Here is a 13,803-nt window from a genome sequence, read left to right on the forward strand (position 1 = left end):
TTGTTATTTTCCCAACATATTTTGGCCAATTAATCCTCTGGTCTGCTTTTATTTTGATTATTATAAATATTAATTATTTGTAGATATGGGCAAAAATGGATGAATAAAAATGGGGGGGGGAGGCATAGTTTTCAAAGCCGGTTTATCATAATCTTTGTAGGTTTCCGACTACTTTTTTATTGTATTTGAAAGATTAAAGACTAAAATTAATTTCGAAAAGGAACAAAATATTTGTACACGTGCAAAAAAAAAGTTATAATAAAAAAATTTTTCATGGCGAGCTAACAAATTCAGCTAAATTTTGAAGTTAAATAAATTTTATTTATTTTTTTTTTTTTACATGGTGGTCACCACTTATCAAGGCCCGGAAGCCACTCAGGGATAAGGGTTATTGCAAGTACAGTACGTTAGTGTGGAGATTAGATGAAGTGTTTACTTAAGGGGGCGATTCATCAGGAATTTGTTTGTGTTGGACTTGAAGACATCCAAGTTGTAGTCAGGTGGGAAGCAGGCAGACGGAACAGAGTTCCACAGGCGTGCAGTTCTAAGAAAAAAGTTTTGTTCATGGAATCCACGTTTTGATTTAGGCACAGATAAAGAGTGGGGGGAAATTTTTCACAGTGGATTCAAAATTCATTGAAAAAATCCTTTGAAAGATAAATATTAATTTTCTGGTTCCATTTCAAAGATAATTAGTAAAGTAAAGTCCTAAGATATTGAATTGAATTTAAAAAACAAAAAAACAAAAGAAAAAACACTTGTTTGTACAAAAAAAAATAGTTTAATCAGCCCCCAAAAGCGAGAGATTCTCGATTCGCTCAACCAAAGCAAAATGGAAGTTGTGTAAGCGATGATTCTATAAAAGCCCAAAATGTTAGAAAGTCAAAAGGTTGCCTGAAAATGACGTCAGGTTAGTTAAAAGAAGGTAAGGGGTGCTGTTTTTTTTTTTTTTTTTTTTTGCCTTTTCCCCACCATGTATCCATACATTCATTGAACCATTTTACCATTTTTTTATGTCATTATTTTTCTATGTTCCTGCTTTTAAATTAAAAAAAATTATTTTTCAAGATTATATAAAAATTATCTTACGCCAAAAGTTTCACATTATGCAAGCAAGGAAAATATTAGAATCTTACATATAAAAATTATGCAAAACATGTAATCTAAAAAAAAAGTAGAAATATTTTTTGCAATTATTTTTTTGCGTGAAAATATTAAATAAACAATGTCTCATTCAATGATAATATCGGTAGTTCAAGATATTAATTTTTCTTCGAGTTATATTGAATTCATTAATACGGACTTGAGGGGCTTTTTCATAATGTTCCTGTAAAAATTAAAATGTTACAATTTACGGTGCTTTATTTTCATAATACCACATTTACTCAAGTGTAACAGAGCGCATATGAGCATGTGAGAAAATATCAGCAGCAGCTGTAGGATAGCTGGCTTTTGAAGATATTAGCAGCAGCAGCAGCCGAAAAAGCACATATGCAAATTAGGAAGTGTGCATGCGTGCGTGCGTTTCTGTCAGAAGAAAAAGAACAGCAGAGATAAATGTACTACATGGTTGGAGAGAAAGAAAACGCTGCTGAGTTAGATGGACATGTGGCCCTGTGGTGGTGATGAGAAACTTTTAAGCTGGTGTTGAGACGGCAGGGTTTTGTTAATCTCATGGCAGACAAAATGAACAGTTAGAAAAAAAAAACAAGACGCAGTCATTGTTTGAAAGTCACAGTAATAAATGCCTTTTGCTAAAACAACAACAACAACCCCCCCCCCCCGAGTTGGATTTATTTATGTTTTTTGTTTGTTCTTTTTCGATGGTACTATACGGCATGAGGGTGTGAGAGGTTTGAACTGTAATGATCACAGTTTAAGCATAATGGCCACGTTACACAAGGAGCCATCTCACTTAAAAATTTCCTAAATTGTTCAAAAGTTTTATTGAAAATAAATACTACACGTTGATCCTAGCCAAACAGGGCCGTGAGGCAAAATCTGAAAAGATTTTCCAGTCATAAAGCAATCCTATTCTATTTTCACAGCATTTTACCAAACCTTGTCAAGTATTAAAATAACTAAAGTTGTCTCTACAATTAGCCCTTCATATGATGGCTATTCCAACTAGTATTTGCTGTTTTCACTCATCTGCACGGCAAGAAGGGGGAAGGGGAAGTGGTTGGAGGGTTACTAAGTGTTAGCCACAACACTGCCAGCAGTTTGACTGCCAAAAGAAAAAAATATTCAAAGGTGGGAAGCTAACAAAGCAGTGAGTGGCTTTGTGGTGGGGAAGAAGAGAAAGAGAGAAGGGGGAAGAGGAGAGGGGAAAAGGAGAGGAGAGTGAGAGACTAAGCAGAGTTTTAATTTCCATATCTTACATCTTAGCAGCAGTAGCAGAATGCTTCTGGCACTGCTGTGTATTATTTTATCGGTTCCCATTGAGTTTTGGTCAATCAATGAAACAGCAGTACCAATAGTCACACACTAACATTCAAAGAACTGTTCGAATTTCAATACATTCACTGTGTGTGTGTGTGTGTGTGTGTGTGTGTGTGTATATATTATTACATTTTCACCCCAAACAAGACGCATTGCCACTTTGGTGTAGGGGGGGCTACTATCAGGGGCAGCAACTACTGGGGCACTATGTTAGGATTTGGGCAGCAAGATGTCGGTTCACATTGCATTTGAACTTTTGCATGTCAGTACAGTTAGGGAAGCAGGAACCTGGAGTGGAATTCCAGAGTCTAGCGGTTCTGGGGAAGAAACTACTGGAGTAGAAAGATCTTTTACATCTAGGGATCTCTACTGTGTGGGGGTGGGATTTAGCTGCCTGTCGGGTTTGTCGAGGGTGTCTACCTCGTGGGGGCACAAGTGTCTGCAGTTCGTCAGAAATGGACTTGAGAGAAACAAAACATACTCTTCCTTAAAACCCTGACACTTGTTCAGATTGTAATAATGTTTAATAAAATGCGACTGCATTCTATTTCTTTATAAAGCTACAATTCACCCAAGCATGGAGTACTGTTGTTCCATCTGGGCTGGTGCATCTACCACTAGTCTGTTCCTCTTAGACATGGTTAAAAAAAAAAAAAGTCTCAAATCTAATAGGTCCTGCACTATCAGCCAAGCTCCAGCCTCTGTGGCATCACCGCAATGTTGTATCCTTGTGCATGTTTAACAAGTGCTTTAATGGAGTTTGCTCTGATGAACTCGTAGCACTTGCACCACCCCTTGATGTACATACTTCTGACCAACTTGACAAACAGCAAATTCCCACCTCTTCACTGTTGAGGTCCCTAAATGCTGGAAAGTCTTCTGCTCTAATATTTTACCCCTTGAACTGTTAGACTTTGGAATTCTCTCCCTGTTTCCTGCTTTCATGACTGTACTAACCTGCAGAAGTTTAACTGTTATGTGAACGCACATCTTGCTGCTCAACTCCCCAGAGTCCCTTGTTAGACACAATCCCAAATAGTAGCCCCTTATGTTTCAAGTGGCAATATGTCTCGTTTGGAGAGAAAAAGAGTATATATAAAAAAAAAAAAGATAAATAAATAAAAATTAATTTGCAAAAGAAATGAAAAGTAATTTGCGTTTGTAGAATAATTTACGTTGTGAAAAAAAAAAAGAAAAAAAATCTGACAAATTCTTACGGTTCATTAATTTGCTTTGTCACCTCTCGGGAAATCAGACATAGTAGTCTTCAAAATTTGGCAGTTAACTGCTTCAATATAACCAGTGAATTTGTGAATGCACTAGATGTGACCGGGTTTTAAGCATAGGTATCTGTAATGAAACCTTTTTCATTTTAACAACTTCAGCATTTCTCAGAGTGTCAGAGGAAACAGAATTCAAGCAATGGAGAGGATGGGGAGTAAGTATGCAGCGTTTGAAAGGTAGGTGCAGGACGCAGGTCGTAAAAAAGACACGTTTTTGACAATGAGTTCAAAGTTCAGGACAGATCAATGCGCCGTTACTGAGCAACAAGCAAGAAAGCCGACTTTCTATCTACAGAACCCTATGAGAATCCTCCCTTCCCATCTCCCCAATCCTCGAGGCTCCCTTTTATGGGCAAGGGTAAGCGGAAGACTTCAAGATAAACGAAAGTACGCGTACGCGTGTGTATGGGAGGGGGAGGTGATTAATGGCTCTGAACCTTTTCAGAAGGTCTCAAAGCTTGGAAGAATTTGGCTGATTGGATTACAAAGGTTGAGAGAGAGAGAGAGAGAGAGAAAGAGAGAGAGAGAAAGAGAGAGAGAGAGAAAGAGAGAGAGAGAAAGAAGGTAAACAAGTATTATAAAATAGGTCAGCATTTTCTTTTTAAATAGTTCAATCAAGTGTTACTTACTTTAAAGGAGTTGGATAAAAGAGTATCTTATAGCTAGATTCCCCCCCCTCCTTCACGTCTCTATTTGTATACTCTCCACATTAAAAAATAATAATAAATAAAGATTATTATTATTGTTGCATGTCGTATCACCTTCACACCATGATGTAACCTCCGACCTTCTTCAGGTATATCTTGTCAAACTCATTTCTGGAATCATTCTGTAGAACTTGGGAATCTGTGCAAAATTATTTAATCTATGGGGTAGCATGCTCTCATTTTGTCAACCAAACTGGGTAGGAGTCTTAATTCGCAAGTATATACTTAGCATCACCCGCACTGAGGTTTAAACCTTCAACCATCCAGAAGAGTGCAGCTTGCAATTGAATTTTACCAAATATTTTATCAGTTGCGAACAAGTATAGTCTGAATTTTGGAATTTGAGGTTACATCAGCTGAAACGTTGTGAAAATAACACTCAAGATGAGAACAGTAGTCTAAAGAATACAAATGATTAATCCTCATCTCTAAAATTCGGAAACGTAACACCTAAAGAAGGTCAAGTGATGCATTGGTTGAAACGTTGTGAGGAGAACATCCAAGATGAGGACAATAGTCCAACTGAATAATCCAAACAAAACAAATCCATTTCACAATAGAAAATGATATTCAGTGCTTGTTTACATAGATCTTTTAAACCAACACATTTCAGGTGAAAACATTATTACGTAATTATGTGTCATGGATAAATTAGAGTAAATTCCAAAAATTCTGAAAAATGATCCTCAGTAGAAGATATACTAGATATATTTTTAACAAAAAAAATCATCCACAATTATGCTCTGTTCAAAAATGTCAGGTCCTTACTTTAAGTCAAGGGAGATAAGTCAGTTTGTCATACTGAATTGATCGCACAACTCTTCCACATTAAAAACATACTGTACTTTGGGGTAATTGCCCCAAATCTGGGAGTAATTGCACCAACTAAAAAAAAAAAAAGTGCTCTTTATATGCGTAGTTGCCAAAAGAGCACTTTTAGCTAGTTGGCACAATTACTCCGGACTTGGCACAATTATCCCAAAGTATGGTACAATAAAACTCAATAATTCAATAAATTCTATTTTTACTTGTAATTATTTTTCTACTCGATCGTTTTTCATAATGTTTGGAATTTATACTAATTTCGCCATGACATATAAGTATGTGGTGATGTTCCTATTTACTTGTATCCCCACGAGGGCAGAGTTAGACACAAGTTCGGTTTTTAATGCAGGGAAAATTCAGCTCTCCAAAAAGGGACACTCTGGATAGGAACAAAATAAAAATTGTCTTAGTCATGAAGGATTTATCCTCCGATGACCAAAGACAGAAAAAGTGAAGTGTGGCATCAGAACAGATACTACATTATGATCTTGTCCTGAAGTCTGCGACAATGTTTTCACATGAAATGCGTAGTTTTAAAAGATCGCCAATATAAACAAGTACCTAATATTTTAATAGATTGAACAGCGTTTCTTCAGATTCATTATTTTGTAAATACAAAAAAGTGAACGTCTACAATTTTAAAAAACTGAATTCTCCTTTAATATTATTCAAAAAGTCAAAGTCAGAGATTTAACAATTCCAGGAGTTCAAATTGAAGTGGGGCGTTTGGGTGACGACCCCACATGCCTTAATCACACCATGTCAGATGGTGGGCTTAAGTTCAATTGCAGGAGCTTAATACCTAGGCCAGTACGTTGACAGAAAAGCAAGCTACAGCAGAAGGCAATTTGTAAGAAACTCACAGAATAGTAATAGGCTCACGGATTCTTTTCAGTGCTCCTAACCTATACTGCCCACCCGAATTGGTGATTGTGTGATTACTGGGTGGTGTGGGGTTTTGGGTTCAATATTTAAATCCTGGCCTTTAGGATAAAGAGAATGTACATGACTTACAAGTGCCCCCTCTCCACCCGATATCGTTTGCTCCCCCACCCAATGCACAACACTTGCACTGTGCATAGAATAAGTAATGTCATGCCACTCATAAAATGAAACCATTGCACACCTGACCCACTCGTTCTACTGGCCCCCTTCCCCAGAAAAGAACGACAACGAGAGAGAGAGAGAGAGAGAGAGAGAGAGAGAGAGAAAGGGAGGGACATTGAAAATAAAATTTAAAGCCAAAGTTCATCTCTATCTGACTTTTGTACGAAAGAAATTAACATATATATATATATATATATATATATATATTACAATAGAAAATGTGAGCATGAAAAGTAATATGGTTAAGCTTAAACATGGACAAGTAAAGGACTAGTTGTTAAAACTGGAAAAGTAAAAGACAAGATATTCTAGTAAAAAATATAATAAATTTATAACTTTAAAATATTGCAGCATTAAGAATTGATTATATAATGTTATAAATTGAGTTACAAAAAATTCTTAATGCACATAAAAATTCTTGGGGGGGGGGTTTGAAGCAGACAAGATAAAATGTGACAGCGTGAAAAAGTGAGAAAAACACGAAAGGAGGAAACAAAGTAGGTTGGTTGTTTTTGTTTTACGGCATATCAATTCTTTTCGGGTTATTTAATGCCGAATCCAAAGATTCGGAAGAAAATTTTTTTAATAGAGTATATTTGCTGTTTTCAAATCAGCTTAAGGTCAGATCCAGGACCAAGAAAGTAGTAGAGAGGAAAAACGAAATAAAATCAAGCAAAATAGCGGGAAAAAAATAAACACTAGTAATTTAACTTTTTTTTTTTTTTTTTAAAATAAGAAAAGAAGTGGAATTCTGTTTTTTTTTTTTTTTAAATTATAAAAAAGCTGAATTCCTTTAAAAAGGTGAACAACTCACATCCCTGATATTTAGTTAAATGAAGAGGACACCTGCGAACTCGGTTAACCTTTTTGAAAAAGATAACCGCCTCATAAAAGCAAGGTACATGCTGAGAAAGCAACCACTTGAGATTTCTACACAATTTATACACATTTTTCTGGTCAGTAAATTTTTATGTCCAAAGATTAACAGCTGATGTTTCTCAATAGAAAGAAAGAGAAATAAAATCAAGCCAAATAGTGAGGGGGGGAATGGATGTACCGCACTAGTGATTTAATCTTTGCATTTAATAAAAAAAAAAAAAAAAGAAGATATTTATACTTCCGTTCAAGATACCCAGGTTCTCTCCATCCGATCTCCGCACACTTTTCCCCTAGATTTATTGTAAACATTGTATTTATTTTTCAAATGCTTTTGTTTACACATTTATTTATTTATTTATTTTTTCTGATTTATTCAGCTATAGAAGGATTATGAATAAATAAAACTCCACTACCATCGGACAGAATTTTCACAAATTAGAGTTTTCTAAGAATATTCTGCCTTTAGATTCGGATTGGATTGGATGGGATTGATTCCTTGCAGTCTACAACACGGTTGTCTGTAAAAACAAAGCCAACAAATACCTGTCATAAACAGTTTCCTTCAATAATCAAATTTTGTTCATCACTTTCAATCTCCTCATAATATTCATCCTTCAACTCGCACTATATACATCTCATTAGCCCTTTATCCTCAAGTAGTTTTTTGACCTTGATAAGGCGTAACTCATTAAACAAAAATAAATATCTACAAGTTGAATTCTGAAAGCGTCAAACAATGCAATTTGCTAGAAAACATGATCGAATAGAGTGCGTTTTCACCTGGAAGTCAGGAAAACATACTCGAATTGAGTTGCAATTTTCTTTTGAAAAGGAGGTTTACCTCAAAAGTGTAAAGAATCTGACATAACACATATCACCCTGATTCGGCAGATTTTGTTAGTAAATAAATATTTCATTGAAAATTATTAAATTCTTTAATATCGTTACTTGTTGTTTGCCTTGTCTCATATTCAACAGTATTTTCTATCAAATCTCATTGGCATCGTCTTTAAAATTCAACTTCTTACAAACTATGCACAATGTTTCAAGCAAACTAAAACATCCTCCTCATCTCTTTCACGCACATGGTATAATCATGCTAACTCACTGGTTCTTGTTGAATCATCAAAGTTAAGCATCGGTGAGCTTGGTTAATATTAAAATGGTTGATCATTTGAAAATATCAAGTGCTGTATGTGCTCTCCGCTTATCTTGGTATTATTTCTAATCATCCTGGACTTCTCCTTGCCATTGGAATCAGGCAATGCCGACTCAGGAGAGGTGAGGTTTGGGATTGCACAACCCTTGCTTCACAATTATACACCCAGGCACTCTTATCGGGGGTATCTATCGTCTCTCAAGACAAAACAAAAGCCATTCCTATTCACACACGCACATACATATGATACTTTTGTTCCAAGAATTTCTCACGTGGAACACAATACTTTGGGACCGCTTCCCTGCCAACTACATACCATGTATATAATGCTTTAAACAAACTTCAACATCCTTTGAAGTTTTTCTTTTGGTGCTTACTTAATGAAATAATATTGTTCTACGGACAAATTTATCTTTAGTTGACCTTTGACAACTAAATATTTTCATTTACTAGCCAAATAAAAAGGTTACTAGCCAAACCCACATGATTTTTAGAATATGACATCTCCGTTCTGTGACGAGTATGTACAAAGATTTTTCTGTATATTTTTAAATAAGTGTAATTCTAAATATACAACAAATTTTATGTTGATACTTGAAGGTATAAACATTCGAATTTCTTCAGATATTTTTTAAACAGCCTTCATTAAAAAAAAAAAAAAAAAGAGTTGTTCTATTAAACTTTTATTGTTTAAATAATTTAACTTTTTTCGTTTTATTTATAAAAAAAAAGTTGAAAATATATTTTTTCACTCAGTAGTGAGCTTTTGGAAGATTGTGAAAGAAATACAATCACCAAAAGATAAGCATCTCATTATTTCTAGTCGCCATTTTGAAAAATCACTCGCAATGTAGAGCCCTGTGTTTACTTTGTCTTTTATCCGACACTGTTTTCTGCCATCATCTTCAAAATTCAACTTCTTACACATTACACGCAATGCTTCAAGCAAACTACAACCTTTTTCTCTCTCTCTCTCTCATATATATATATATATATATATATATATGAGTTTCTTTCCAAGAAGTTCTCAATGGAACACAATACTACAGGACTACTTCATTGCTGATTACAACAGTCATCTTTAAATCAAATAACAAATACTTGTCAACAGCAATCACATCCTGTTCTTTCCATTCATTGTTTTCAATCCTTTCAACATACTATTCATCAATTTAATGGAGAATCTCGTTAACCCTTATCCTTGAGTTGCCTTTGGGCCTTGGTAGCAATATTAATATATGAAAAACAAAACTGATGCAATGTTTTTACCTGTATATATTCTAAGACTGGTCACTTCGAATTCATCTAACAACAATAAGGCTGCCTTTGTTTGAGTCATGTGTCCAGTATTCACGCTAGAAAATACAAAGAGAAAACACACATTCATTTATCACAGAACAATTAACAGTTGAGAATTTAAAAACAAAACAAAATAATTTATAGAAAACGCAATAGAATTAAATTCTCTACCGATCCGAATACTTTAGCTTTTTACTTTTTATTTTATTTATTTATTTTTTTTAAATCTACTTTTCACCCCAAACAAAGGCATATTGCTACTTGAAACGTGCGAACCTACTATTTCGGATCATGTTTAACATGAGACTTTGGGGAGTTCAGCAGTGAGATGTCTGTCGACATTACATTTAAACTTCTGCAAAGATTTTTAATATGAATATCAACACAAAAACCCTAAATTTATAGGAATATATATATATATGTGTGTGTGTGTGTGTGTGTGCGTGTGTGTGTGTGTGTGTGTGTGTTAGTGTTGGGATGATTAATCAGAAAAATAGCTTCGTATAAGGGTATCACAATTGGAAAAATTTGTGTCTATTTTCCGATGCCAAAATGATTCTTTTAAATGTCTTCTGTTTTTTTTTGTTTTTTTTTTGATTATTTCGTTTTAAGCAAACTTTTCCCTTGCTGGTAACAATGATAAAATAATAAATATTTATTTATTTTAAACTACTAGTAAAACTAAAATCGATAGTTCACACCTCACTCCAGGTGAATTTTTATGTTTAGTAAAATATGTGCACATTTAACATGCGTTGTTACAATAATTAAGGAAACAAATAACTCTATAGTTAAATATTTAGAGATTTATAAATAATCGGAATTGGGAATTTAGTATGGAATCAAGAAAAATATTGGAATCATTCCATTACTAATATATATATATATATATATACTAGCAGTTTAGCTCGGCGTTGCCCGGGTGTTTGGATGTGTATGTTGAGCAAAAAAAAAAAAAAAAAAGTGGTAGTAGGAAGGCAGGCTTGAACCCGTACCACAAAGAAGGAAAAGAATGGGGTAAAACCTTACGTTTATGCTGTTACGACCACCGCCAAACCGGAAGCGCCATTTTTTTAAATTAAGGCTAGACAAGCTAAAGGAGAGGATAACTTTAAAAAATATCGGTGAAAAAAGTGACCCCCCACCCCATGTAGAAAAGTGCCTAGTTGAAGGGGAAGATATTAATGTTTTTAGCCAATTTTTCGATATTTGTCGTATGAAAGGTGGAACTTTAAAACGATACTGATATTGGTAAAATCCGTCGCTTCTATTGAAAGTTTAAGGCAGACATACAAACAGACATACATACATTTATATATTGGTAACTAAAAATTTTCGACCCAAACTGACGAAAAAGCTTGCCATATCTCTGAATACCCTTCATGTAAAATTTCAAATATTTAGACTAGAAATTGTCTGAGTAATTTGGAAGAGACCGCAGAGGTCAATTTTTTAAAAACTTTGACCCCTATTATGAGCCCTTAAAATTTATTGTTTTGGGCTCAAATCAAGTTATTAAGTTAGAACCAAGGAACCTATATATAAGATTTCAAGTGCATATACCCCAAATTGTCGGAGGAGTTTGGTAGAGTTCTCAAAGGTCAAATCGTTGAAATTTGACCCCTTAATCGCCAAATTTCTGGCCCCAAACCGATCACATCGATTTTCCCAAATCTCAGTACCCTGTATATCAAATTTCGAGTCTGTAGACTAAAAATTGACAGAGTTATTGCGTAGGGAAATATACACAGACACACACATGCGTTCACTTTTATATATCATTTGCAGTTGTATGCTGATATCTTTCATACAAAAGTAAGTCAGATAGAGATAAACTTTGACTCTAAATTTGATTTTCTCTCTTTCTAGTTACTTTTCTTTTCTGCAGAAGTGAACAAGTTGAACGAGTGGATCAATAATATATAATCGTGATGGAAATGAAAATAAAAAAACAAACTTATTTACATATTCATCACCGATTTGTCTTTATTTCAAAACTTTCTCAAGATAACTGATTGGAAGAAATAAGTACAATATTTGAAAATATTTGGTGCGTTTGTAACGTGATCGAATGGTTCAGTGTAGTGCAAACTATTTCAAAATAAAAGAACCGAAAAACAATTTCACCAAGTTAAAAAAAACAAAAAAAAAAAAATAGAGAGATTCGTCGGAAATTAAGTATTTGAACTGATTGGTGACAGTTATTAATTCTATTTTTGTTTAATTAACGATTTTTCAGTTTTGAAACATACATTAAATCTTCACATTGGCAGCCATCTTGAATTTCTATTTTCAAAGTTTTCTAGGCTGTCATACAAAATCTGGAAAAACAAAGTTCTAATAACTAAAAAAACTATGCAGTTGCAATTTGAAATACATATGCATATAGTAACCTGTTGTGGTGTATAGCGATAAAGATATTTAGTTCCCCCCCCCCCACTACAAGAAATGTGACACCAGGATCGGAAAGTGGGATTGAGAAGTCAACGCCCCCTAGGAGGGGCACTCTGACCCGCAAAAAGTGCCTGGCAGCCCTGTCAGCATTCCCCGGTATGGGCGCCTCAGATGATTAGCAATAAACTTACTCCTTCTCAAAGAGGGAAGGCAAAGCCTGGGAGGGTGAACCACCTAGAACTGCACAGAACTAGCATTACATACAACACAATCAGCAGGGACCAGGTCATTACAGGAATGGTCTAAGCTCTGTTGATTTTCAAGGCCGAGGATAAAAATCCCTAGCTATAGCGATACGCAGTGAGATTGTACATCCAATATACAAAAATAGGATTAAAGCTCCCAAAATTAATACTAGAATTGTTAACAGAATTGTCTGTTAGAAACACAGTCAATAAATGCCAAATGTAATGTTCTATCAGTATTTTGTTTAATTTTCGATTTTCGAGCGATTATTAAAGTTCGACTCAAATAAGATCACTAATGTAGCTCAAATAAGATCAGTATTTTGTTTTTCGTTTTAACTTGACAGGCTTTAAATTACTTTTATTTTTAAGTAAAAAAAATAAAAAAAAAAAAAAAAAACGAAAAAATCTTTAAAATACATTAAAGCAAAAGTAAAACTTATTCAGGTAGGTAGAAGAGTAACTTAGCTTGCCTTTCGTAACATTTATTTGTTGTATATTTATTTATTTTGTTGACTACTGTAGAAAATCAATGAATATTGAAAGACTTCAAAATAAGGAGTCAGGGTCAAATATATTTTGTAAGTCCTACGAGCTAAATTTGGACTTTATACTTTCCAATTCTGAAACTTTGCTAAAAATAAGATCTAATCCTATACAGAGTTTAAAAAAAAAAAAAAAAAAAAACTTTGATAACTGCTAAGATTTCTGGGAGCTCTGTTAATAGCACGGTACCAATCGTTTCGTTTTCTGAAAGCCGAAAATGTACACGAATAAAAAAAATGGTCTCAAATAGTCTACCCTTTTTTTTTTTTTTTTCGGCAGACCATTTTAAGACCATTTATATTTTTAATTATTTAAGATGGAAAACATTTCTTTTTTTGTTATTGTTTAAGTCCCTACCATTAAAAGACTTCAGTTAAAGGTGATTATGTTATTAAAATGAAATGATTTATTTGAATTTAATGCACTGATCTTAAAAAATGTTATGAAATATTTTATTACAATTCATTAAAAAAAAAAAAAAAAAAAAAACTTTCTGAGAATTTCGGTGCAATACATTTAAAAAAAAAAAAAAAAGACTTAGTTTTTTTATGAAAAGTCTTTCTTGGAAAGGGTGTATTACACCGAAAGATTAAAAAAAAAATTTCTTAATTATTTAATAAAATATTTCATAACATTTAATTTTTTAATAGTTTCAAATTAACGAAACCTTTTCAAAGATGTGACCAAACTCCTATTTCAAGAAAGATTAGTCTATTCGAATTTAAATGTCATTTTAATTAATTTAAACAAAATTGAGTGCTTATTAATCAAGTACATGTATAAAGAAAAGATAAATCGTAGATTTGAGATATTTTTTTTTCAATTGTGTAGGTTTTCAACGTCCTAAATTCACCTTGTGCCAAAAATGTTATCCCTTTGCACCAAAATCAATCAGTCTAGACCATTCTTGTAATGAC

The 13,803-nt window shown here is 33.8% G+C and overlaps 1 protein-coding gene across 3 annotated transcripts in view; it reads right to left on the reverse strand.

The window, feature by feature from the left end:
- Positions 1-13,803, reverse strand: part of LOC145266412 (uncharacterized) — a 792,722-nt gene that overhangs the window by 360,040 nt on the left and 418,879 nt on the right. For all 3 annotated transcript variants that reach the window (XM_080122078.1, XM_080122077.1, XM_080122076.1), the window contains exon 3: positions 9,672-9,757. The gene's annotated coding sequence lies outside the window, so the exon portion shown is untranslated. The remainder of the gene's footprint in view (positions 1-9,671; positions 9,758-13,803) is intronic.

Source organism: Euprymna scolopes, chromosome 41 (assembly GCF_053919585.1).
Source record: "Euprymna scolopes isolate OS-2025 chromosome 41, ASM5391958v1, whole genome shotgun sequence".
In the NCBI taxonomy this organism is placed as follows: Eukaryota; Metazoa; Mollusca; class Cephalopoda; order Sepiida; family Sepiolidae; genus Euprymna; species Euprymna scolopes.